Here is an 11,617-nt window from a genome sequence, read left to right as displayed (position 1 = left end):
AAACGCGACCTCCCCCTCTCCCGGACTCCTGTTCTCTCTCTCTCTCTCTCTCTCTCGTCGACAATCTTCAATTCTATCGCACGCATCCAACGCAAAAACCTTGTTCGTCCCTCTCCCTTTCTCTCCATCTCTCTCTCTCTCTCTCTCTCTCTTTGTGTGTGTGGGGGGGGGGTCTTTCTAGTTCGCTTGCATATATACACCATCTATAGGTCTCTCTCGCACACTATGTATGATACTCTAGCTAGTCCAAGCTAGATATCTGGGGTGCACTCATCGTACACACGCAAATTCCTTGGCTCTTTGCCTGTAACTCTCTCACGCACCACTATGTCGTCTCGGAGCTCTTCCCCCCTCTCTCAAACTCTCCATCCACCTGGGTCACACATACACATGCATATCTCACCCGCACTCGACAGGCCCATCTAAAACTCTATCTCTCCCCCTCGTTCTCTCTCCATCTCACACACGCACACACACAATCTCATGCCCAGCTAGCCAAGTATGATGGTCTCTCACTCAATTGTAGGCACACGCAGTCCCCCCTATATGTATATGACTAGCTAATCTTAGTCTCCATCACAAACATGTGCATGGTCTATCTCGATTTCTCTCGGGGCATCTTTCTATCGCGCATGCACTCCCTCGATCTCCCACCCATATAGTCCCATCACAATCTCGACGGGGTCTCTCTATCACAAACACACCCTCTCTCCCTCCCCATGCGTCCATGCCATCCATGTGTCCCTCTCGACCTTTGTTCCTTGTTGGCCACACCTCTATTGGACATGTGCTACAGGGGTGTCTCTCTCCGTTGCAAACAATCACACACTAGCTATCTTCGTGTATCTCCTCGCCTCGCTTTTCCATCTCGGAGATGCATGCGTGATATGTTCGCATAAGAAACGAAAAAACACTCTCTCTCTCTCTAATTTATCGTTTGTTGTCACTTTCTCTTTCACACACATACTCTTTTTGCACACTTACTCATTCTCCTTCACACACACCTGATCTGTCTCGACTGAGGCACTCTCCTCGGTCCATAGCATATAGATTTATTGAAAAGTCAAACATCACAAAGTTTGACCATGTACGTGGAGAAAAAGAATTACATGTAGTACGACAAACATATACCATTAGATTCACCATGAGATGTAGTTTTGTATGATGTATCTTTGGTATTGTAGATATAAATAACATTTGCATAAACCTGATAAAAGTTTCCAAAGTTTGACTTCTAAAAAATTGACATGCACTGCATTATCGAGCGGATGGAATATCTATTTCCCCCTCTCAGCTATCTGACGCACCACTCAGCCTTATCGTTGCTCCTCAATCTCTCTCAAACTTTATTGGTCAGTTTGGTTTGTGACCTGACCCTCATGCCTTGATGGACGGTACTACCTGGTGTGGACTTGAGATGTAAAATATTTCTGCCTAGCCAGGCTTGTGTGGTGCTGAAGCGTTTGGTTCATGCCTGGGCCAGGCAAAGCATCGATGTCCCATCAATCAATCCATGCATCAATTATTTAATGCTAATATCCATCCATGTTGCTGTTAGCCTCGTGGCCACACGACGAAGCACGACCAGGCGTTCGAAATCGGTAGCCTGGGCCAGGCTACTTGCAGTGTCTGGAGTTCAGCTAGGCTAATTAAAGTGCAAGGGAACCCAGGCCAGGCGGGGTTTCTTTTTCATAGGGTAGCAACCAAACAAGTGTGCATGAAATCCAGCCACAACCCCAGGCCAGGCAAAAGATGCTCAGGATGCAAGCCAAACTGGCCTTATATCTCCCTGGTTCACACATACACATGTCTCGCTCGCACTATACATATAGACCCATCCAACACTCTCCGCCCTTGTTCTCTCTCCATGTGACACGCACCCCCCTAAGTACCATAATCCCTCAATCCATCATAGGCGCAAGCACTCCCCCCTCCTAAGTATGATTATCTCTTACTAGCCAACAGGAACACATGTATTGTCTAATTCCATCCATACATCTATCTCGATATCTCTCGGGGCATCTTCTATCGCGCACACACCTTGTCACTCGATCTCCCACCCATGTAGTCCCATCACGATCTCCAGGGGATCTCTCTATGACAAACATACACTCTCTCCTCCCCATGTCTGCATTTTCTCCGTACGTCTCTCTCGACCTCTCTCCCTTGTTTGTCAGACCCCTCTTGGCCACGTGCTAGGGGTCTTGCTCTCTTGGTTCCAAACAACCACACACTATCTCCTCACCTTGCCTCCGTTGTCGAAGATGCATGTGTGATATGTTTGCATAAGACACGCACGCTTTTTCTCTACTTTTATCGTGTGTTGTCCATGTCTCTTTCACACACGCACACACACTTTTTTCACTCTCTCTCTCTCTTGTTAGGGACTCTGTTACGTCCATAAGCATATGGATGTTTTGAAAAGTCAAACCTCAGAAACATTTGACCAGGTATATGTGGAGAAAAACATTTACATTTGGAACGATCATTAGATTCATCACAACATGTACTTACTTCATACTATCATTTATCTTTGGTATTGTAGATATAAGTAATTTCTTTATAAACTTGGTCAAAGTTTCAAAAGTTTGACTTAAAAAATGTTCTCTCTCTCTGCTATCTCTCACGGGCCTCCCCTCTCACTCGAACTCTCTATACTGATGGATTATACGCTCACTGTGTCAGCGTATAGCTCCGTATATTGTTTAGTTGACCGGTCAACCAATCCACATGCTGCCTTGTCAGCTCGTGTTCTGTATCTTCGTGTGCTGGCCCATGTGGTAGTGGGTGAAAATAAGTAAACTAGAGGCCCATCTGACACGCGGTGAAGTAAACAAAGTTGAAACCACTCGAGGTAGCACCCCACACGCTAGTAAATTGAGGGCGCATTGAGGACAAACTTCTTGCGCGCGAAGGACGCACTCGCGCATAATTCACCACTGCGCAACGGCATGCACAGAAGGACGCACTCGCGCACACCTAGCACACAACACACACCAGCACACGTGTACACCGGTGTCGCCGCCGGTTGAGATGGATAGCGAGGCAGCCAACAAGAGGAGGCGGCTCGAGCCAAAACCGCATCCGGCGAGCCTGGACTTCATTGGTAGCCTCCCCGACGACACGCTGCTCGTCATCATCGGCCTCCTCCCCACCAAATCTGCCGTGCGGACCGCCCTGCTCTCCCGGCGGTGGCGCCCCCTCTGGCGCTGCGTCCCCCTCAACCTCACCGTCGACAGCTGCCTCTGCGATGGGGATTGCAAACGCATGGCCGCAGTCTCCAAGATCCTTTCATCGCACCCTGGGCCAGCCAAACACCTTGACATTCGCATGTTGAGTACCAACTGAAAGGTCCAACCCAAGTTCGACGAGTGGTTCTTATCCCCCGCCCTAGATCAGCTCGAGGAGCTCAGCTTTGAAGCTGGACGATGTCGCACTCTGCCGCCGTCCGCGCTCCACCTCACGCCAACGCTGCACCTCGCCAGCTTCAGCTCGTGCTATCTTCCCCAGATTAATTTTGCGCCCGCTCTTCTTCTCCCTCAACTCAAGCAGCTCGACCTCTTCGACGTTGTCATCTCGAAGAAGGCTATGGAGCACTTGGTCCGCAGCTGTACTGCGCTCAAGTACCTTCGTCTTGAGCAGATCCACGGGTTCTTTAGCCTCCACATCGCCTCAACGAATCTCTGATGGATTTATGTGTCTTGCTGGCCCCGCAACAAGACATCAATTGGGAAGAGATCACTCCAGCTGTTCCACGTTATGGTCATTGAGAATGCGCCTTTCCTTGAGAGATTGCTTGTATCGGATCTAGAAGGTCCAACAAAAATCAGGGTCATTGACACGCCGAAATTGACAGCGTTGGTGTACTTGTCTGCCAAATTCTCCTGGTTTACTCTTCCAAGTTGGTAGTATCAAAATTTAACCATAGATTTAACTGACAAAATGTTAATGCATGTCACTAAGAACTATATCATTGGATTCGTATTTCAACATAATTTCAAATGGTGTAATTTTTAGTGACATGCATTGGCATTTTCTTAGCTAAATCTATGGTCAAAATTTTATACTAAATATGAGGTAGTATTACAAAAGTGGGCTATGTAGGCCAAAACATGTGCCAAATTCACTTTTGATGCATTTGGCATCGATGCCCCTCCATTGCTCACCTGGTGTCCCAACCTGGATCACCTACTTTGCTCCGGTGCCATATTAACTCACACAATGAAAAAACACTGCGTGGGAGAGAGAGAGGACTGAAGCAATAAAACACTTGTTTGGGAGAGTGAGAGGCTGGTATGGTTGGTTGGTTTGATTTGTTTATACATGTGGGTCTGTGTGCACAGCTGTGCCAACTCTCTCACATCGCGAGAGCGGTGCCAAAATCTTTTGATTTGACATCGATGCGTGTTATGTGGCATACTTTTGCGAAATATGGCATCGGCCACATAGTGGAAGGCAACAAATGCCCAAGCTCTTCACGTGCTCCTAGTTAAATGAGAGGAAATAGAGAGAGAGAGAGAGAGAGAGAGTGAAAAAATATCATTAGCCAGCCAACCCTATCATATGAGAGAATGATATTGGTACCTCTTGATGACACAGCAATCTTATGCAGCCAGCTTCTCTAATATGTTCTCTTCTTTTGCAGATAAAAAAAGACCTGAAAGTGAAAAATGTGTTGCACTATAACAATCTCATCGAATGCCTTGATCTCCATCTTACAGAAATTGATTTGATCGACTACTGAGGCAGCACATCTGAGATTAAATTGGCCAGGTTCTTTGTTCTGGAGGCAAGTGTGCTCAAGGAAATGAGGTTTGGCATTCTCTGGCGCAACAATGAATGGTGTGCTGATCACCGCAAGCGTCTAAGACTAAATGACAAAGTCTCCGCAGAAGCTGAATTTGTTTTTGAAACATCAAGTGGCTAGAGACTCGAAAACTTATTTTCCCATTAGTGACTTGTCAGGGTGGTGGATTTTAGTTTGTACGATAATGTTGCATCCACCTAAAGTAACGAAAGTTCTTACGTAAACTTCCTAGTAATTCCCTCTTCGTAGGTGCAGCATTACTCCTAACATTTGTAATATCAGTTTGAAACTTGTAATATTGTCGTGTCCTATTCCTGCGTTTTCAAAATCCTGCGAATCAAACAGGTCCTGAGTTGGTGATGATGTTGTGCCTCCCATCTTTCACCAATAGCTATCGGATCTAGATCTGACGCATACAAACCAAGCTTCTCCATTTTTGCAAAAAGATGCCCGCACTTGTTCCCTATTTACAAACAACTCCTTGTCTCTCACAATCAGCCTCATCTCTTCCCCACCACATCTAGGAGTAGAAGGCCGTGGAAAAATCTGGCGCGATGGCCGCTGCCGGAGCCGTCCACCCCCAATCTTGGTGTTCCGTGCAATGCACGGGCATCTACGCACGGGAAATTATGTCGAACAGGGCTATTTGTAAGCAGGCTAGCTCTACAGCCATGATGATAGTGACTGCAGACGGTGAGGCTGACTATGGTAATGCCGAACATGGCACCTATACTCAGGTGTCATCTCTGGCGCAGGGTCTTGTCACTTCACTGTGAGGAGGAGCACATAATAATTTGACCAACGGGTAGTACAGTGCTAGTACTCCTACTACTACGCTAGACCCATGGAGGCAATGAACGCGAGCATCAGCCGGCTGTGCCAGATGGTCCACGACGCCAACCTGCGACCCGGCACCGAGGAACGTCTCCAGGTAGTATTTCTTGAGGCCGCCAGGGCGAGGGGCCGCTTGGACGACAGCTTCGTCTCCTTGTTCCACAAGGTCCTCGTCGGTTTCCTCGACAAGTTCACCGTCGTCAAGAAGCTTGCGGACGACTTTGACATAAGCCTCCAGCCGACGCGCCCAGGCTGTGCGATGCCCGCCACCCTCAACGGCCACTATGGTAACAACCTCTTCGACGCACTGGTGGCCCTGCGACTGCCCGCCGTCGCGTCGGAGAATGTCCACCTCGAGGTCGCGCTCGCCACACAGCGCCTGGCGCAGCAAGACACCATCAATATAATCACCCACGTCTACACGCAAATTGTCCACAAGGACTACTACATGCAAGAGGAGGACGATAGGATGCTGGCCTTCTTGGAGCACAGGGAAACCTTGGACGGCACTATTCAGAAGCACGTTGAGCTCGCCGCCAACGCTGCTGCTCCTCACACGTCGGTTGGTGACCCGGCGCACTAGGGCGTGATGATGTTGTTGAACGTTGATGGATCCGTATGTATTTTTATCTTTCCATCAAATCCATGTAGTAGTATATGATACTATAGTAATTATCTTAACTTTCGCATCAACTTCATAATTTTCGTACGTACTCCATGCATGAACGGCGCCAGAACCAAACTTCTCATTACTCTAGGAAAAATCGTTATTTTCTATCTATCGGTCGCGCCATGGAGCAGAACCAAATTTTACAAGTTACGAGTTTAAAAGGAAAAGCCTACCGTGTGCGCATCTCACCCCCACACGGTTGGTCCGGCATGCCGCTCAAGCGGGAATGCGTGCGGTGCTGCATTTTCACTTACAAGTGGGACTGCAGTTGAGCAAACCGACTATCGGCAAATCCCCACCCCGCCCACCGTGCGATGGCTGAGAAAATAGGAGGGAGAAGAGATGGTTGTAGCATGGACTCCAAGAAAATTGGTGTCGGATGGGACTCGTGTGGGTGGCGTGTGCCGTACTACTAGACGTGAATGCTAGTTATGGCCCATGCCACCCCACTATATCGAGCCTATATCGACGTACGTAGAACAAATTTCCTGCAGTCCGTGCTCAGCCCTCCTCTATCTCTCTTCTCAGCCAGCCAGCGGACGCGCGGAGCCCATCGTCTATTTGCTCACATGCGGCCCCACATGTCAGTGAAAACGCAAGAGGACCCACTAAACATGCACATCTTTCACCTCGACATGCTGGTGATGAAAAACAAATCCAATAAAGATCTTCGGTGGCCGCTTTTGGAGTTACTCAAGAGTAGTAAGATTCTATTTACAGTTTAACCCAAGATGCACATCTCGTGGCTTCAACTACCACTCTATTTTCTTTCATGACACGACCTGGATGCTGGATGTCCCACGTGTCGGCAAAAGGAGGAAGAACCCGACCAAATCTTCGGTTCTGCTCTCGGATTAGACTAGTTGTGCTAACTTAAAAATTTTATTGTGGAGTAGAATGGATGCAAGTTTTTGTATTGGGAAGAAGAGTACATCCATATATTGATAGAGCGCAATTTAGTAGATGTTCTATCACTTTTAGCTAGCACAGACGCAAGATCGAGCCTCCGCAGATCAACAATGAATGCATCAAGAAGGCACTAATCCAACTTACAGGAGTAGTAAAATGTATTCTTGTGGTTCTTGTTTTCTTTGGTCTTGCTTTTCTAGTCAAAATTATCGTTGGAGTTCGTGCAAAACGGAGGTGCGTTTGGGGTCGTGCGTTGGAGTTGACCTTACAAGTGGGACCGCAGTTAAGGAAACTGACTATCGGCAAACCCCCACCTCGCCCGCCGCGCGATGGCTGAAGTTAGAGAAACGACAAGGTTGAAGAGATTGCTCTAGCACGGACTCCAAGAAATAATATGGTGTCAGATGGATGTCATGGTGGTGGCGTGTGCCGTACTCCTGGACGTGAATGCTTGTTCTGGCCCATGCCAGCCTACTACTCCTACTACTTACTCCTACTATATAGTAATAGTATCGAGGATTCGAGGTGCTGGTTACGTACAGCGAACACATTAACATACGGCTACAGTAAAAACACCCGCCCGACGAGCGAAGCATGTGAAGCTAGTACAAATAGTGTACTACTATTGTTGATTGGCCTCATCCGATAACTTGTTGCAATGCACGTACAATTATGTATTCGGAAAATATTCTTTTACCTCGTCGCACCACTCACTCAGAGAAGCGACTCGAAAGCCATTCATAAATTTAGTAAGTTTATCATAGGCATATCATTTTATTACATACAATAGGTCATCAACCCACATCGACAACGAGGATACATTATAAATACTAAAGTTTTCACCAGACAACAAATAACAAGCAATGAAATGAACTTCAACTCAACCATTCCTCGGTGTTGGAAACGCTTGCTTTGAACCACAAGTGATTCTCTGGGACGGGCCATCGATTGTCGATCTGGAAACCAACGCAGGACTGATCATTCAGGCTGAAGCGGCCTACTATATCCCTACCAGGGTAGGGAACCACACAAATGTCCGAGGTATAGACAAAATTGCTTCTCATAAATGGAACTGTTAACGTTGTGTCAACAACAGCTGGATCGCCTTTCACCATCATCGGATAGTTTTGTCCAATGAAGAGCGAGTTTTCTCCAAGACTATCAATTCTGTACCAGGGAGAAGGAGTTGGCGCTAGCACACTAGTATCCATCCCGAATACCATGCAACGGGTGTTGGAATAGGTCCGGAGAGTGCTACCATGGGACACTACACCTGCTTCCTTAGCAGTAACATCATCAGTGGGTTGTATACACACAAGAAGAGGTGATCCATCGGAATTAGTTGCCAGGCGCTGCTCGTCCTCATGCTCATGATCATCACCATCGTCATCTCCCCCTTGGTTATAAATTTTTTCAATTATAGGTGGTGGGATGTTCACAGGACCTTGGAAACACAAGAAGAAGGTTAATTAGTAAAGGGAAACTTGCTAACCCGCATGCATGTGGATGAAACAATTATAATTACGGTGGAAGACAAATGTACCGAAACCATGAGGATGCCATGCAAAAATAGTGCCACTAGTGGTGGCAGCAAACACAAGGCCCTCGTATTGAATTGCATCACCGTACTCATCTATGTACAGAAACTGATTTTTGAGCAATGTCCATCGAGTCGAACCACAAAGGACGGCAACAAGCTTGTCGAAGATAGCAACAACTTGATAGTTGTTGTAATTCCAAGAGCGGTTGGGAACTCGACAAACTGCTGTCTTCCATAGAAGACAGTCACCATGATCGTATTTGAACGTGCGCACAATACCGGTGTGCTCAACCTCTGGGCAGTCTGCTGAGATTTTTGGAAGTGGAACCCGGTCACAAGTGTATACATTCACAAGTTCCCACTCGTAGTTGGACCCAATGTAAACAAGCCAATCTCCATTTGCGCCCGCCCAAGCCTTGCCCTCAAGTGATGGCATCTTAACATCATACGTATCATTATCAAGCGGCATCAACTTGCACAGGTCGAGGCCTCCGTCGTGCCGGCGCCAGTCATCATCAGGGTCACGGCGAAGAAGATAGGGGAGATCAAACCGCTCCTTGACTCTTGGGTTCTTTGTAATGATGTTATTAGTTGAGTTGAGAATGGGCTTGAACAAACCTGCCATGCTAGCCGAGGTGATGACATCACACCGATCAATGAGTTCCTCCACCACGTCATCTTTCAGATTGGGGCAAGAATAATGGGGTCGTTTCCCGCCTGTTCCCTCCATGGAGAAGACGATCGAACAATGGCAGAAGAAAGCGTGAAGGGCTGAAGGAAAATGGAGGAGGGAGAGGAAGAGCGTGCGATAGCAGTTCCAAATCGAGAGGGAAAGGCAAAGAGTCGGTGGACGGTTGCGAGTTTGCCACGGTTCACGAAGAGGCGCCCCGGCCTACACGTCCGTTCGGAAATACTCCTACTACTCCCCGTTGTCTCACTGATATGTTGGAACGGGACCACATGTCAACGAAACATGGTGTGTAATTTCTCGTGCAAAATGCGATCTGGCCGCGTTGGCCCGAGGTGCCGCATTAGTTATCGACCTTTATTTTTTTAATGGCGTGCCGATCAGTTTTGAAGCACGACTAACTGGTACTGTACGCAGAGAAAATATAAACTACTCTACCACTACTCCACCTCCAGTACTAGTAGTATAAAATATATATATATATAGGCTGGAGCTTGAGCGCTTTCTTGCTAAGGGCTGCCCACTTGCTTCTCACACTACCACCCTCTCTCCAGATCTAAAAAAGACGGCCCCTCTCTCCCTCCTCACCGGTGGTCACAGATCCGCCGGGGAAGAAAAGACGTGCAGCGTTGACGCACTCGTCGTCGGCGAGCGAGGTCACGCACTGACGACAAGGCCGTCCTCTCAGACCTAGCACCCGCGCGAGATGGCCTCCATCCCCAAGCTCGCTGTCGTAGTGTGTTCGGAGGACGACGACCACGAGCGAAGCCACTTCCCGCCGACCCTCAGGTATGCTACCTCTTTTCGAACCATAACCTTGTTCTATTGCCCCATCTGCCACGTCGTTTCATGTGGATCTTTTTCCACTCCACCATCTTCCCAATTTGCTATCCTCTGCTCTGCTGGCCACGCAGACGAAAACCATAATTTGCACTATTAAAGGAAACCCTACTTCATGCAGACTAATCCATGTCTAGGTTAAATAAGGAAAGGAAGGGAGACTGTATTGTCCAAGAGAGTAGGCATCGAACCCGCATCTAGGTTGAAAAGGGGAAAATCAGTAGCTAAGGAACGAGTCTCGTGTCTCTTGGTTGAAGAAGGGTAGAAAGGCATGACAACGCAATAGAGAATGACCTGGTCGATCGGTTTGTTGTCCTCGCATAGGAAAAAGGTGGCTAAAGAGAGCAAAAATGGGACGTAATCCACATATGTTGCCTGGATATTTGTTGCTCTAGGCAACCATACCTCCCTCACCACTCTCCGTCCGTGGAGGTACATCGTACTGGTGCGCCCACTGTCCGAATGGGCCTCCCATGCTCTTATTGCCACTTTTTTGCTGTTAGTATAACACCAGCAGTCAAGTCAAGGAATGCTACTGCTAAAGTGATGCCACATTTAACTAATGACACTCTCAGTTTAATGCCACCGATAAATTTAAGCAGTGCCATTTAATGTCACTGGATTATTTTAGGGTTAGCTGTTGATTGTGGATGTATTAAAGATTTTTCAGCTAAGGCATTCTAATCCTGTTGCACAGCCAGTATACCAACGATGAAACTTGTTACTACCTTCAGATTTTTGCACTATTGATGCTTATAGATTACATACCTCACTTTCATGAGATAAGTTAATTTTTTTGTAAAGTGTCACCAAAATGCCAAGGCACTGATGTCATTTTATTTTGGTTAAACTGCACAGACAATTATGAAGACAAGAGGAAAGGTCAAGAGTGGGCACCTCCTCCTCCGGCTGTTCTCTTGATTCGTTCGATCAAGTTTTTATGTTTGATCGATTATCAAGATTGGGATAGCAATTTTTAAGGTCCCCCCAAGTTTGAAATGATATTTACCTTGGAGGTACATGGTTTGCAATTTTTTATACTATCATTAGTTAATAATGCTAGTTACCTTCAGACTTTTGTATTTGGTTTGATGCTCATGTAGAGCTAGTATACCAATGCTGAAACTTGTTACCTTTACATTTTGTATTGTTAATTCTTATAGAAACCTTCCAGTGCTAGAGTTTATTGAAATCTGTTCAGTAAAACCATTGTATTGTACCCTGTAATAAACTAACTACTCTACTGTTGCACTAGCCACTGGATTAGTGTATATTTGTAGTATTCGAATGGTGTTGCATTAGCGTATGGACATAAATAAAGTGTGGCAA

Source organism: Triticum urartu, chromosome 5A, assembly GCF_056163025.1.
Source record: "Triticum urartu cultivar PI428250 chromosome 5A, HENAU_Tu73, whole genome shotgun sequence".
Lineage (NCBI taxonomy): Eukaryota > Viridiplantae > Streptophyta > Magnoliopsida > Poales > Poaceae > Triticum > Triticum urartu.
Note: the sequence above shows the minus strand (reverse complement) of the source record.